Source organism: Macrobrachium rosenbergii, chromosome 28 (genome assembly GCF_040412425.1).
Source record: "Macrobrachium rosenbergii isolate ZJJX-2024 chromosome 28, ASM4041242v1, whole genome shotgun sequence".
In the NCBI taxonomy this organism is placed as follows: Eukaryota; Metazoa; Arthropoda; class Malacostraca; order Decapoda; family Palaemonidae; genus Macrobrachium; species Macrobrachium rosenbergii.
In genome coordinates this window covers 32,495,001-32,512,757 of record NC_089768.1, presented here as the reverse complement: position 1 = coordinate 32,512,757, position 17,757 = coordinate 32,495,001, and positions in this window count along the sequence as shown.

The window sequence follows — 17,757 nt, the reverse complement described above, 5'->3', positions numbered from 1 at the left end:
ACGCCCTAGGAAACAAATCGTTAGCAGGAAGAATTACTGGTTAATAACTGGTTTCTTTTCATTTTATGAATATAAAATTACTCATGTGAGTATTCTTGAGAACTTGGAAAACTGGAAAAAATTACAAAAAATAAAACATCTGATATTTTAAAAGGAGAGCAACACGCAAACTTAACTGCATCCCATTCCAAGGTGGGATGATGGTTCTAAGGATATTTTTCCATCCTTCTGCAAAGGCCATAGATTTAAGCATGTGGTGTATTTCTGAGACGGCAGCCTTTCCGTTTTTTATTCTAGCTCTTTAACAGCAAATGTGATCGTGTTTTACTGAATGAAATTATGCACCGTTATTGAGACAGAGTACCCTTACTATACCATATATTTATATGTATTTATATATATAGATATATATAAATATAAATATAAAAATATATATATATATATATATATATATATATATAAATATATATATATATATATATATATATATATATATATATATATATATATATATATATATATATATATATATATATATATATATTTAAATATATATAAATAGAATATATACATATATACATATATATGCATATGTGACATAAATATAAATATAAATATATACAAAACATATTATATAAATACACATATATATGTGTACATATTATATTCCGTTTAAAACTGAAAGGCAATGTATTAAACTCATATTCGGAGCGCTTTCTACAATAAACAAGTAAAAAATGCCCCGAAGTTTCTTCGGCGCAATCGACTTTTCTGTATAGCGTATAATGCTGTATGAAACTCTCAGCCGCCGTCCATCAAACTTTCAGCCACCGCCAGGTGGTGGCCGGTGTTTTAGGCACCTATAGCGGTGCTATAGACGCATGATCATGGCTAAATTTAACCTCAAATAAAATAAAAACTACTGAGGTTACAGGACTGCAATTTGGTATGTTTGATGATTGGAGGGTGGATAATCAACATACCAAATTGCAGCCCTCTAGCCTCAGTAGCACTTAAGATCTGGGGGGCGGACGGGCAGACAAAAAGCCATTTCAGTAGTTTTCTTTTACAGAAAACTAAAACTAGGTTACAAGACAATCCCGTGAGCGAACTTTTCCCTTCTTAGCGAACTCTCGCATGTTACCATCCACCGACGGCGAATATATTGCATAAACGTCCGATATGACGACGCCCTTTCTATTGGAGATTTTTTTTTTTTTTTTTTATCTCGTGGTGCGACTCAGTTTTCGACCTCAATTTACTCAAAAGTTTTTTTTTTCATTCATACTTTTCGTTTATTTTCTTACACATCTACAACGATTCTCATCCGTTGTTGCTTTTCCATGTGGGTACGCGTTAACGTGGAATATTTCATAAGTTCATTAACTTGCTGCTAATCCTGAACAAATCAGAAAATTCATACATATGGATGTATGTATGTATATGTGTGTGCGTGTGCATGTATGTATGTACATGTATATGAATACGAATAAGAATATATATATATAAATATATATATATATATATATATATATATGTATATATATACTGTATATATATATACATATATACATATATAAATTATATAATCACAAATTAGAAAAAGAATTACATTAATAAGTATAAGGTGCATAAAAATCTAAGCATAAATGCAACAACTTAAACTGAAAAATGATCACTATCAAAATATCAATGTTCACGTACAAATTAACAATTATCGTTGTCAATATATCATAGCTATTACTTCCCCGTAATTGCCTGGGAATGGAACGGAATATAAAATTTAGGCCAAAGACCAAGAACTAGGACCTAAGAGGTCATTCAGTGCTCAGAGGGAAATTGACATTAAAAAGGTTTGAAAGGTGTAACAGAGGAACACCTCGCAGTTGCACTGTGAAACTATTGTTAGGAGAGGGTGGAAAGTAAGATGGAAGAAAAAGAGAATAAGAACGGAAGTACGGTAAAAGGACTGAAAGGGTTGCAGCTAGGGGCCGAAGGGATGCTGAAAAGAACCTCAAGCAATGCCTACAGTGCACCGTGAAAAGAACCCCAACAGCGCTACCCCCTCACGGAGTGTAATTGCCCAAGGTTTTGTTCTTAGGAAGAATACCTCAATTATGTTCAGTTATACTTTGCTCTCTCTCTCTCTCTCTCTCTCTCTCTCTCTCTCTCTCTCTCTCTCTCTCTCTGTAGGGGAAAACTGCCGGTGCTTGGCGACTGTCGGGCGAGGCGTTACATAAAGGTGGAACGGGCATTGAGACGAGGAGAAGGTCTATACCCAGATTTTGCCCAACGTGCTTTTCTGCCCACGCTCCTGTGACCGGTCCAACCCACACGTCCTAATGGTTTAACTCTCTCTCTCTCTCTCTCTCTCTCTCTCTCTCTCTCTCTCTCTCTCTCTCTCTCTCTCGTCCTCCCTTTAACTCTGCCTTACCCACACCTACGTATGTCTCGGGGGATACAGTTACGTTTAGCAAGCTACTTATGACCTCATCGGCTCCTCTCGATGGCCTTTATGCAGAGACAACTGGAAAACTGGAAGATTGCAGGGCGAGAGATTCAAGGGTGGAAATGATGTATGTATGTATATATTATATTATATATGTGTATCTATGCACATGTGTATGTACATATTATACATACATATCACATACATATATACGTGTATTTATATTATATATATATATAGTACACACATACACACATATATATATATAGTATATATATACAGTCTATATATATATATATATATATATATATATATATATATATATATATATATATATATATATATATATATATATATCTATATATATATATATATATATATATATATATATATATATATATATATATATTTTAGACAAAATGCCGCATTTTATTTTCTTATGAACAAATATGCAATAACCATTGTATCGCTGAAATGAACCTGGTCTTGTATTAATTATTGTTTATTCAAAAGCTACTTAGCATCTAAATTATTTTAGAACAAATAATGCAATAAAAATTCCAATAACGAGTGTAATGTTTGATTTATTTATTCATTCTTGTCCATTTCAGCAGTGCATTAATTATGAAAGCCCTGCCAGCTTCATACCTCCAAGAAATTATTACGTTAGCATAATTCATCCCTTTGTGAGAATTATCCCATGCCCTTTGAGAGAGAAACCATAAACATAACCACTTCTATGGAAGTATTTTAATTGCAAGAAGTTGCAAGATGCTTTTCTCTCGTGAATCAACATGTAGGTAGATGCAGAATTACAAATCAATTGAAACTTCAGAAGTTCAAGCGAAAATGCAATGCATTACCACCCTAGTACTATTACCCTTGCATTTGAATACATTTTTATCTATTCATCTATTTATTAATTTACTTTTTCTTTTTTAATAAGTGGGATCTCTTCTTTTTGTACTTCCCTTTACTTCCTCTTACCTCTTCCTAATGAACACGGTATTCTTCGGAAGCTTGAATTTCAAGTCAGTGGCCTCCGTGGGCTCGTTCCATATGAATAGGTTTCATCTACTGAATAATAATAAAAATAACAGGTTTGGTTTTGTAATCTTAGCTCACAAGGGAGAAGCATGTCATTTTGATGTATTATCTCATTACTGCACACTTAATAATTATTAATGGAAGAGTATAATGTCTCTTACGACACACTATTTTGTATGTTAACGTACTCAGTGTATATCTGACTGGTTTAGTTTTGCGCACTTTCTTTACAGAGGAGTAAGCTACACTGATAAATTACCTTCTCAGTGCCAGTGTTAAAATTTGCATGTGGAATGCTATATCTAACGACATATGAATTTATATATTAAGGAACTAAATATTCACCAGAGTGACTTAGAATTTTCCGCGTAGTACCAATAAACTCAGTTCTTCAATAAAATTCTACCGTCTTTCCCAAATAATAAATGAAGTACGAAGTGGAACAATACCAGTTAAATTAAGGGCATTCCATCACATGAACTTGAAATTGGAAAATGAATAAACTGTCTGGCTACGTCTGTTTAATGTACGAGTCCAAGGGTCCACATACACCTCTAATAAGCTTGAACGCCTTACCAAACTTATGTGCCCTCATTAAGCAAGGGCCTGTGTGGGCATAACATCAGTTTAATGTAAGCCACCCAATGGAATTTTTTTTATTGTTTCAAGTGCACGAGGGAACATTTTGAATAATAATAAAACGCGTAAGTATAGGCAATCAATATGACGCCACGGGAGACGTTAACGAAAAGTTCCAAGGTCAACCTTGGACACTGCTCAGGAAAATTGGAGGTTCCAGAAATTGGCTCCAGAAGCACAAAGTGCGATGACGAAGCAGCGTCTCGTAGGGTGGATTATTTATCCTCCCTATTTTTGGCATAATTGGGACCGTGGTAAACCTTAGGGAGCGTGTTAGACCATTTTACGATAAACAAATGGCACGGTGTTCGTCTCCTAAATCAGATGGGAGATCTTATCGACCTCCTGGAAGGGAATTCTACTCTGGGAGCGGCGTTGATAGGAGACTACCTTTCTGGTGATTACCCTACTGTTTTATTAACTTTTTTTTTTTATTTTTACAGACTGATCGGTGGAGATTTTATGAGATCAAAATTCGATTTCAAAATCTAAAGATTTCTAATCAAATAACACAACGAAAAGTGTACATCAGCGGCGAAAAAGAAAAACAAATAAATTGCAAGTGGACGTTCATAGGTAAGAGGCCAACTTTTTTTCCCCCCTCCTATTTTGTTGGGGTGGGAAGGAGTGGGTAGGAAGAGGTGGCACATAACCTTTTCCTGCGCATAAAAGGAAGACATCTTTAACTAAGCAATGTCATTTTAGTTGAAGTTACCAAACTTTCAAAATACTAAAATTCTGGTTTTGATCCATCCAGTAGAACGCCGCTCGGTGAACTACCTACCAGGAAAAATAGCAATAAAATTATGAAAGATTCTCTCTCTCTCTCTCTCTCTCTCTCTCTCTCTCTCTCTCTCTCTCTCTCTCTCTCTCTCTCTCTCTCTCTTAGTGGGTTCTGTCTGCAATTTGATGGTGATGTGCCAAAATAAACGGCCTGCCGAGAAAAATAACATAATAAAAGTATGAGATTGTTCTCTCTCTCTCTCTCTCTCTCTCTCTCTCTCTCTCTCTCTCTCTCTCTCTCTCTCTCCTCTCAGTGAGTTTTTACTGCAATTTGATGGTGATATGACAAAAAAAAAGGCCTGCCAAGAAAAATAACAATAAAATCATGAGACTGTTGCATCTCTCTCTCTCTCTCTCTCTCTCTCTCTCTCTCTCTCTCTCTCTTCTCTCTCTCTCTCTCTCTTTCTTAGTGAGTTTTTACTGCAATTTGATGGTGATATGACAAAAAAGGAAAAAAAAAAAAGGCCGGCCGAGAAAAATAACATAATAAAATTATGAGACTGTTGCACCTCTCTCTCTCTCTCTCTCTCTCTCTCTCTCTCTCTCAGTGTTGTGCCTGCAATTTGATGGGCGTCTCCTGGTCCAGATGGGGTTCAGCGATACAGTCCATCTGAAGATGAGTGCGTTGGTGGGCGGAATATATCGGCGTCATTTAAGTCATGTGCTGTTGCCAAGCATCTAAAAAAAACACACACACACACAAAAAAAGAAAAAAAAAAAGGCGAAATTCATATATCGATCGAGAGGCTCGCACAAATGACAGGTAGGACGAGGCTTTGTCACTGGCGTTTTCATTCCACAACAAGATTCAGGGGACTGTGGGGGGCTCTTCGGCGTTGATAAATCACGGAAGGATTCTCTCTGTTTCCTTTTCGTGTTTTGACAAATGTCATTTAGGGTTTTTTTTTTTTTGGGTATGCAGGTTCTTTCTTCACTTTTTTTTAAACGTGAACACATGCATAAATACAAGTGAACATCCACGGGTGCATATTGCGCGAATCTTAATTACAATATGTTAACATAAACTCAAACCCTCTCTCTCTATCTCTCTCTCTCTCTCTCTCTCGTATATATATATACACATACATATATATATTATAATACACATTAATATACAATATATATATATATATATATATATATTTACATATACCTATATATACTGTACATATATATATATATATATATATATATATATATATATATATATATATATATATATATATATATATATATATATATATATATACACATATACATATACATATGTGTGTGTGACTGTGTGTGTGTGAGAGAGAGAGAGAGAGAGAGAGAGAGAGAGAGAGAGAGAGAGAGAGAGAGAGAGAGAGTATGTTTGTGTGTGTACCTGTACGCTTTCTCGCTTTAGTTGAAAATAATTATTTGCCAGTCTGGAACTCAACACTCACTCATTTTGTTACAAGAAATTATGACAGAAATTTCGGCACTTCCGACATAAGGGCAATCATAAGAACATAAGTTTAAAGACCCCCCCCCCAAAAAAAAAGAATTAAAGCTCTTTCCTACGTGGTTAAAATTGCCTTAAAACAACGATGAAATGCTTCCTCTACGTGACGATGCAAGCACGACTTCCATTTTGGAGAATTATAAAATCCCGTGATGCAGGCAATGCGAGAGAGAGAGGGGTGGGGGCAGGAGTCTCATAATTTTATTGTTACTTTTTCTTGGCAGGCGTTTACTTTGACATATCACCATCAAATTACATTCAAAATTTGAGAGAGAGAGAGAGAGAGAGAGAGAGAGAGAGAGAGAGAGAGAGAGAGAGAGAGAGAGAGAGAGAGAGAGAGAGAGAGAGATGCAGCCAAACAGCACACACCAAAAGCACGAGAAAATTACAAATTTTCGAAAAATTTTAAGATGGACGCTAATTATAACGAGGCATGACTAGCAATGCCTCGGGAATATTCACTCTGGTTAATTTCTTTGATAAATAAGAATATTTACCTGGGTAATATGTTTATGATCAGCTACTTTATGTATACATACACATACACACACACACACACACACACACACACACATATATATATATATATATATATATATATATATATATATATATATATATATATATATATATATATATATATATATATATATGTATATATGAAGAATTTTCTTTAGTTCGTTTCGCTGCTTTTCAACTGAAAACATCATTATGAACATGATAAACCTCCCAAGCACTGATTTTTGCTGCGACTCTAGTACAGTTTATGTAAACCAATAAATCAATCAATCTATCACAAAGCGAGCTGATTTATTAGAGAAATATAAATAGGTGTAATTCGGAATAAAGACTCCACTCGAACTTAATTCGTTAAATGGTACAACAGTAAGGCAGGCATTCTTTTTATATTTTCCTATCTACTCTAATCCTCTTACTATTACTTTTCCTCCCTCTGGAATTACTTTAAAATGCTTCCAAATGAAGGCGTGAGTGATACAACATAAACAGAATAAAGTACATCTATTCTTTAGTGATAAGGTAACGGTGAACAGCTCAAACAACGAACATTTGCAGCTCATTCCCCGTAATGAGTCACCGTCTATATCAGGCATCGACGGACGGCGTTAACAGTAAACACGAACAAAACGCCGAGTCACTCCAGAGTTCAGCCATATATTAAAAGTTATTCTCGTTAGGCCTAAGAAAGCGACCCTTGAGGCGCCTTCTCTGGATGGTAGGCACCCAGAGCCCTACGACCAAGTTTGGTGACAGACAGACACACACGACAACACAGACACTCTGAAATGCTAATGCACTGGTTACGAAACGAAGAGAAAGGGGAGAGAGAGAGAGAGAGAGAGAGACGCCGTCTACGAGGAAGAACATGCGTAGTTTTTGTGCGCGCGCGTATGTCAGCCAAAAATGGCAGTCCTGCGTCCCTTACGCAGAGCGTGGAGTGGCATCAGTTATGGAGACGGGTATTTTCGAACGGCCCCCTGTCCCAAATGGGCGGAAGGCTTAGTAACAACACGAGAAGGATCGGGCTTGTTGTGGCCTTCCACCGCCAAGTGGTTCCGTGTTTTTATTTCTTCTGTTTCTTGTGTTTTGAAGTTTTGACGTTTTGTGATCATTCGTTGCAAAGCCTCTGGTTACCTCATATTCGGTTTTCCATGGCTCTTACAAGGTAATTGTTTGCATTCATAACCTAAGAGATTATATGAAACCTCGTTAAATCATACATTCCACAATTTCGAACCCATTCACTCGCACAAAACAAGAAACTTCGTCAAAGTATACATTTCTTCCATTTCAACTCCATCAACTCGTACAAAACGAGAAACTTGGTAATACCATACATGCCACCATTTCAAACCCATCAACTCGTACAAAACGAGAAACTTGGTAAAACCATACAGTCCTCCAATTCAAACCCATCAACTCGTACAAAACGAGAAACTTGGTAAAACCAAGCATTCCTCCACTTCAAACCCATCAATTTGCACAAAACGAGAAACTTCGTGAAACCCTGCATTCCTCCATTTCAAACCCACCAACTCGTAGAAAACGAGAAACTTGGTAAAACCATGCATTCCTCCATTTCAAACCCATCAACTCGTACAAAACGAGAAACTTGGTAAAACCAAGCATTCCTCCAATTCAAACCCATCAATTCGCGCAAAACGAGAAACTTCGTGAGCCCCAGGACTCGCTCATGAGTGGGTCCTGGTGAAACCGTACACTCCTCAATATAAACCCACCAACTCGTACAAATTGAGAACCTTCGTTAAACCAGATTCCTCAATTCCAAAACACCCACCAACTCGTACAGAACGAGCGGAAAGGAATCCCCGTCAAGAAAATGAAGTCACTTAAGAAAAAATATTTTTTTAATCATAAAGGCAAGACTCCATATATGCTGTTCTAAACTATTGTTAAATGAGGTAAAATAACCATTGTAGCCGCAGAATCAGCATTAGTAGTATTCCTCTGTCATAATTTGTTTGCCACAATAGGCTTTTCCAAATTACTATATAACTAATAATAATTAAAATGAGAAAACCGTAGATTGCTGAAACAATTCTTGCAACGCCGCAATTTACTGGATAAACGAACAGAAAATCCAACGAGGCTTCAGCATATTTCTTATTTTTTGTTCTTGCAACATTCGCAACAATTAAATTACTGGACAGATGTGGCAAACGGACAGAGACAAAGGTAGAACGTCTTGACACTTGGGCCAACACGGCCCTTGCGACCCTGATCGGACAACGCTTATCAGGGAATTATGATGTCCGATTATTTCCCTGAAGCTTTGACCTTCACATTCACGTCCCTTGGAGACTGAAGTCGTTAGTGATGTCGTTTGACCTTAACCTTTCGTTTCGGCGGATTATAAAAAAAAAAAAAAAAAAACCAAGGCCAGCTTAATCTGACGATGACATATGAATATGATACACGCGAAATGAATACTCACTGGTTGCAGTAAACTGTTAAAATTCCTTCATTTAGGATTCTTCTATCGGTAGGTTTTAAAAACTTTTTTCTATAGACAAAACCACCAGTTCCGAAAGTTTCTGAAGTAGTAAGAAAGTATGCTGGCATAAGGCCAACTTAATCTCAAGACAGCAAAAATCCGAGAACTAAACTGAAGTTGCTGCTGTTGTTGTCGATGCTGTAGTTAGATGAAATCGGCCTTATGCCAGCACGGCTCTTCCTCACACCTGCACTCCGTAAATGACACGCGATGAAAAAAAAAAATCCAAAGATAATTTCCAAAGTAACGAAGAAAAAAATTCAAGATAATTCAAAAAGAAAAAAAATTGATGTTTGTCTGAAACCTAACAGCGACGTAGATCGCCTTCTGGAAAAACAAAAACAATAAGAAAACAGTCGTTTCAAGAATCCGTTTTGTGGAGGCTGGCTCTGGGTGGGCGATTTGGGTGTCCATCCTGAGGCTGTGGGGGTGAGTGAGGACGCTCCCGGTGCTGGGGCTGTGGGCGGAACAACTCGTTCTGTGCCATCTTTGCGACTTTTTGCATATCTTGAAGGTTACGGATACAAATACAACGCATACTCTCGCAAAAGGCCTCTGGGGCAGCGAGGGGTCCGCTGAGCTGATGGTCAGTTATTGATTCTTTGTTCTTTCTGGCGTTGCTCACGTGTGGGTATTCCAGTCAAGTGGGGACTTTAAGGCTAGGCTGTGGTCTTTGATGGTCATTCATTGATTCTTTGTTCTTTCTGGCGCTGCTCACGTATGGATATTCGAATGAGAGCTTTAAGGCTTGGTCGTTGTCTCCGATGGTCAGTTATTGATTCTTTGTTCTTTCTGGCGTTGCTCACGTATGGGTATCCCACTCAAGTGGGGACTTTCAAGCTAGGTCGTAACCTTTGCTGGTCAGTTATTGATTCTCTGTTCTTTCTGGCGTTGCTCACGTATGGGCATCCCACTCAAGTGGGGACTTTAAAGCTAGGTCGTGGTCTTTGCTGGTTAGTTGTTGATTCTTTGTTCTTTCTGGCGTTGCTCAAATATGGATGTTCCAGTCAAGTGGGAACTTTGAGGCTAGGCTGTGGTCTTTGCTGGTCAGTTATTGATTCTTTGTTCTTTCTGGCGTTGCTCACGTATGGGTATTTCCAGTCAAGTGGAAGTTTTGGTGTTAGATCGCGGTCTTTCCAATCGGTCCAAGGTAATGTTTGCTCACTGAGAGTAATAATAATAATAATAATAATAATAATAATAATAATAATAATAATAATAATAATATAAGAAGGAAATAGGCTCTCTTCAGAACCATTCGATATGTTTTAATATTGAGTCCTCAGTAGAAAATATATAGAAAACTGAGACTAATAATAATAATAATAATAATAATAATAATAATAATAATAATAATAATAATCCACAAAAGCCTCATAATAGCATTAGCCACTAAAATGGTGAAGAAATCTACAGTGGGGTAAGTGTAAGTATATATAAGAATATATATACAAAAGAGGAGAATCGAGTAGGTTCTCGGAATCTCTCGCTATAATGTGACATTTGAATTCTAAGAAGTTCACAATGGTGTGTCCGTGTATGGTTTAAAAAAAATGTGTGACAATATATTAAAAAACGGGATGTTCTACTTCAATTGCATGGCAAAGAAGATGGAGTAGAACTTCGAAATGTTCGTTTATTATACATATTTTGCATATTTTTCGAAAAAAAATAGTACCATTGTCCAGTGGGTAAATCTTGGTATATTGTTAAAAATACTTTTAAAACCCTAAGCTTTACGCGGACGAATGTATTTTTAACAATATACCAGAAATTTACGCACAAGAAAAATATGTTAGTTTACCCTCACCCTTAAGGAGTAATTGTTCTTCATAATCTTCAGTCATAATGACATAAAGCAAGAACTTTAAAACACGGCAAATACGGTGAAGCTTTATATTAATAAAGATAATAACACTCTCCCATAAGAAGTAGTGATCCCGTAACAAGCCTCAGCGGACGAGTGCGAGCAGCAATGGGCGATGCTGTGAAAAGAGAGCCAACAGACCAAAAAAGAAAGAGAAAAAAGAAAGAGAAAAAAGAAAGAGAAAAAAGAAAGAGAAAAAACATTTAACATTAAAAGTGTAAGTTTCCGTATCACCACGTTTTCTAAGGAAAACACGAAACGAAGTATTTTTATATTTCCTGTTTCGATGACACCTTCACATCGAGAGAGAGAGAGAGAGAGAGAGAGAGAGAGAGAGAGAGAGAGAGAGAGAGAGAGAGAGAGAGAGAGAGCGTATTCCGAGCAGCATTACTGGAGGGCATCAATGTATTTTATCTGGCAACACTGTAATTACAGTGAAAATTCTAATAACGACCTTTATCTCTGACTTCATGTTTTAACCATAAAAGCTAAATCTATCTGTTATTTCTGGCAACTCTTCAAAACCGCAATAAACATACAGCCGTGAACATTCCAACGGTTCCTTGAAGACACTGGATCCATCTCGTCAGCATTTCTTCCATCAAAACTAGAAACTTTCTTTTTTAAATCTTCAGCAGAAAACTGAAGATTTAAAAAAAAGACTATAAACCCAAGAAAGCTCTAAATGGGTAATCAACCTGCAAAGAGACACGTTATGGGAAAAGGTGATAAATAAATAAATATGAGGGAACAGAAAATAAAACCGATACACCTGAAATTCAGGAGATGTCAGCAGAGAACAGGAATGAATTTGTTCCTCGCTTAAATTTCAGGAGACCAGAAGATTCCGCAACTGCACAAGGCAAGATATTCCACACTTTAGTTGGAGCCAAGACAAAACGCCTACTAAACTGAGTATGGTATTAAACCAGATGCTGGAAAACGACACAGTTTGCAGCGGCTTACTGAAACTGTAACCAACCCCAAGTCCCCGAAGCCAGAGCTCCCAACAGCCTCAGGAAGGGATTGCTAACTGGATCCAGTGCCTTCAAGGAATCACAAAAACTGAAACTGGAAAGTGTGTCATTTTTTTCAAGTTTACTGGAGAATGAAATCAAATTTGACTTATCAGATGCAATCCTTTTATGATACTGTAATCTGAAAGGATATTAAATGAATAAATAATTGAATAAACTGGAGAACTTATATATATATAGGTTTGACTGGGAAATGATGAATTTCTTTTATGATACTGTAATCTATAAAGGATATTAAATAAAATAAATATAAATATATATATATATATATATTTTATATATATATATATATATATATATATATATATATATATATATATATATATATATATATATATATATATATATATATATAAAAGAGCATGATAGTACTCATCAGATCAACAATCCAATCTCCATCATTATCAGGCATTTCACTGTTTATTTTTATTTCTTGGGCCTAACAATTTTCATTTTTGAGGCATGTACAAGCACTCCTAAACATCTGGTCTATATCTTTAATACTTCTATCAACCAGTCTATCTGTATATCTATCTATCTATCTATCAATCTATCTATCTATCTGTCTATCATAATGTACGAATCATCAAGAACCAAAGAAATGAAACCTTCAAGTTACAAAAATTATGAACTCAAAATAAAATTCTGATATTTAAAGATGAGTTGTCTTAAATCGTTTCAATGCCTTTTGAAAAATCTGTAGTCACTAACAGAGAGAGAGAGAGAGAGAGAGAGAGAGAGAGAGAGAGAGAGAGAGAGAGAGAGAGAGAGAGCAGTTCTTTCTCTGAATGATCAAAGCAGCGAATGATTCAAAGACCTTTAAGATAATAATCTGACCTTTAACTGCCAAGGTCCGGAATTAAAAACATGGACAGTAACTCTCTCTCTCTCTCTCTCTCTCTCTCTCTCTCTCTCTCTCTCTCTCTCTCTCTCTCTCTCTCTCTCTCTCTCTCTCAGAGAGATAAAATGTGCCAACGGTAAGCAAAGTGTTCTAAAAACTGTGAGCATATAGCTGTCCATCCACCATTCGACTTTCACTCTGAAATTATACAAATATTTATGGCAGCCTCAAACTGACGCATTCCACAGTGGAATGGTTGAATGTTTCGGAGCGCTCAACATTCCCACCCTCCAATTATGCATTTCTTAACTGACTAGAGCAACTGCACTGCTGTTTTGGGGATGCAAGGTAAGTCGGAGGAGGTCCTTAAGGAACCAGTTACCCTACTCCAAAATCCAGCGGCCTATGCCACCAACAATGTAAGATAATATAGGACTGACTTCGAGCTCCAACCCGGACTCTTCAGATTCTCGAATATTAAATTTTTCACATATTTGGACGATCCGTGTGTGTGTACGTGTGTATGTGTGTGTGTATGTTTGTAGGTTTTCCTTTATGGGGCAATTCAAACCTTCATGTCAAATATCTACTTTATGCAAACTACTCTTTTGCGTTTACAGCAGACCATATGTCAATTTCCAAAATGCGCCACATCGCATGTTACGTCCACATTGCAATCAGTGGTGAACTGCAATCCAATAGCTATTTAATGTTCTGTCTCTAGATTAAAATGGTTCCATTTCCTCTTTTGTTGTTAAGACTCATCAGCGTATCTCTAAATCAGCTTTGCAGTCTTCGAGGCCTCTTTTAGCCAAGATACTCGATGGTAGAGCATCATGATAACTGATCACTTCTCTTACAAATGTGAAGGCGAAATTTATTAGTTTCGTAGTTTGTTGGTACTTGTAGTGAGTAATGGAGGTTATTTGCTTGGCTGCCCTAGTTTCATAATTCATACAAAAATGCCAAAAGCAACACCAAAATGTATGTTCTTCAATCCTAGCATCAAAACGTATTTAAGGAAAACGCTAAGGAACACGTATATATATATATATATATATATATATATATATATATATATATATATATATATATATATATATAAAATATATATATAAAATATATATATATATATATATATATATATATCCTATCAAATTAACGGGAATTCAGATTATACTGAATTTTATAATAAAAACCTAAGTAAATGGTTAACATCAGCAACCACACACACACACAGAATTCTTCAAAGTGCTACACTGTTACGCGTCTTACTTCAAGAGACCTAATTGAAAGGGCCATGAATCAAGCCTAGTTTGACCAACCTTTTCAAAACCCCGATTTGCTGCACATAGCCAGATGCTTGTGGGGATTATACAAAAGGTATAGGCCTCCCCTGCCAGTAGGCCTAAGTGCCTCTCACTGGCGAACAGCCTACTCGGAGATTTATATGACTTACGTGACCGAAACAAATCGTCAAACTGAAATTTGACAGAAGCTCGTAGAGTAAATAGTATCGTAATCAAAGGGTGAACTTCATAAAGTGTCATCCAGGGTTAAAATGAGAGAGAGAGAGAGAGAGAGAGAGAGAGAGAGAGAGAGAGAGAGAGAGAGAGAGAGAGATATCAAAACCTTTCGACGTTCATTTCTTAATAACATGTCATCCAAATCAAAACCTTTCGACGTTCATCGTAATCAAAGGGTGAACTTAATAACATGTCATCCAGGATTAAAATAGAGAGAGAGAGAGAGAGAGAGAGAGAGAGAGAGAGAGAGAGAGAGAGAGAGATCAAAACCATTCGACGTTCATAAAAACGTCATACACAACTACATGTAACCTGCTATTTTACTCCCTCATAAACAGGCTTCATCAGCAGCACGTCTAATAATGTACCACACTGTGACTGAATGGGTTAGATATCGTCATCAACTTAAACACTATAGCACCTTGTTCCAAGCCATATGAAACTGGTAGAGGGTTGTGGATCCCTTGTGGGAGAAATGTCCTCATAATAGAGAGGAGCCATATGAAATGACATATATTCTTGCCATTGGTGTATAATTCCCAGAATTAGGCATCAACAGATGTTGGCGTTTACTCGTTAATATTCCAATATATTTAGAGCACAGCTCTAAACTGTGCTTGCTGGTGTTCCTGTATCAAGAATATTGTAAAGGCAAAGTTTGCATTCTAGGCAAAAGTAGGAATTACAAGGAACTGGAAAAATAACTCTTGTGTAGTGTGTATATATACTGTATATATATATATATATATATATATATATATATATATATATATATATATATATATATATATATATATATATATATATATATATATATATAATATACAATATTTATATATATATATATATATATGAACTGCATTAAAAATTACAAAAGGTTTTATATATCTATAATATATATATATATATATATATATATATATATATATATATATGTATATATATATGTGTATATATACATATGAAGCGTATTTTGTAATGACAAAAGGTGATGCCAATATATGCACCACGCATAAGAAGGAAACGATGATTAACGCAACCAGCCAGCCAATCCAATATGGCGAGTTGCCTAATTTATTTCACAAGGTCCATTACATTCCTTCTCAAAATAAAACAGGATATTTGTTTATAAACATCAAAACACATTTTTAAGTATCTTGAATTGATCTTTAACCTGTTATCTTTTTGCCTCACAATTGTGAATTATTCCTTATTATTACTGCAGTCGAAGTTTAGAAACCTTAAAAAATCAGCATAAACTACATTGATTGATTGATTGGATATTCCAACTAGCAACGTGACAGCATAAAATGGCAATAATATTAGTTTTAGTAGTCCAATATTAGTCGAGAGGTTGTTTACACTTGTTATTCTACGACAAAACTATTTTCTTTTCATTTTTCTCCTATCTTCCTTGTGTTTTCTGGAATTGGAAAATAAAATTTAGGCCAACGACCAAGCACTGGAACCTATGAGGTCATTCAGCGCTGAAAAAATGTTGAAAAAATTGTTAGCAGACGGTGGAAAGTAAGATGGAAGAAAGAGAATATAAACTGAGGTACAGCAGAAGGAATGAAAGGGGAAGCAGCTAGGCGCCTGAGGTACGCTGCAATGGACCTTAAGCAATGCCTACGGTGCACCGCGTGAAGTCTACTGACGACACTGCCCCTCTACGGAGCTTTCTTTTTTGTTTCATAAGTTCCAGATCAGCAGGTCTGTATACAGCCCGCCCACTCTATCAGGCATACAATAACTACACGACCAACCTTACACTCACCTTGCGGGAGAACAGAACCATCATATATTCATGCCTGCCATCACGTAAGACCCATTTTACAGCGCAAAAATAATATCCACGCTTCGTGCTGTCAATTGCCTTTCAAGCCAACTCGCAAATTATCAATAAACTCAAAAGGAACCGACAGCTTTTTTTTCTTATTTTGATTTTATCTACGCATATGGACGAGATCACGGACTATAGACAAATAAGTCGAGTTCAAATATCCGGGGATATATTAACCACGATGGCTGGACATACAAAGGTCAGAGGTTACAGTTGTACGGAGAGGCAATCATTATGTTTTTTAAAGTTTGGAAGGACGAGGTAGTTTGGGCCGATCAGAGGTCTTGTCACGTCTGAAGAGATTTTTTATTTTTCTCAAGTCCTACCTGGTTTGGGAAATAATAATAACTGATAATTTATAATAATGCTGAATGTTTTGTTATTATCAATAAACTGAACGGTTTACAATTAAACATGCACGAAAGCTATTTACCTGACAAGAATCGTTTGCGAAAAAAACGAGTAGAATTAGACGTAATGTTCCTCGAAACAAATTAAGGAATAAATGATTATCTTGAAAAAAAACGTAAAATTAATTATGCCTAAAAAACTGAACCTCTAAGTAGCGCAAAAGCCCCCGTGACCAACACAAATTTGCCAGCATTTAAGACAACTGCCTTGCGAAAAGTCGCAGACTTCTTTAGAGTTTGCAAGACTTGAAATCACTGAAATTATCCATTAATGAAAAGTAACATTTTCCATTAGTACCTGGTATTTCCAGACTGAAAATGAACTTTTTATTAGTGGAGATATTACGAAGAGGTGGTAATGGGGAAGGCTACCCAGTATTGACTCTCAACACAAGGCCTTATCGATATCCGAAGACGTACCTAACACGCGACCAGGTATACAATCGGGTAACACAAACTATAAGGCGACAAATCTCGTATATTAGCTTTGTACGTCCAACGGGCTTATGAATTATCTCGGATCGAACGCCCCCGACCACCCCCACCCCCAACCCCAAAATCTTTGGCAGGGGCTTGAAACAGGCTCCAAGCCTCATTAGGCATTCATCGATAGCTATCTTCAGAGGGAGCCGACTCCTATCTCCCACTTTATAAGGCTGTGACAGAGTCCTTTTCCCTCATCTCTGGCAGCGCTGTTCCTATCTCGGTCTCGCCTCCGTCATCGCTGGTTTGGACTTCCTAATCAAAAGTCCCTTGTTCTTCGTTAAACCAACCGGCACGTAAAGGCATAATGAC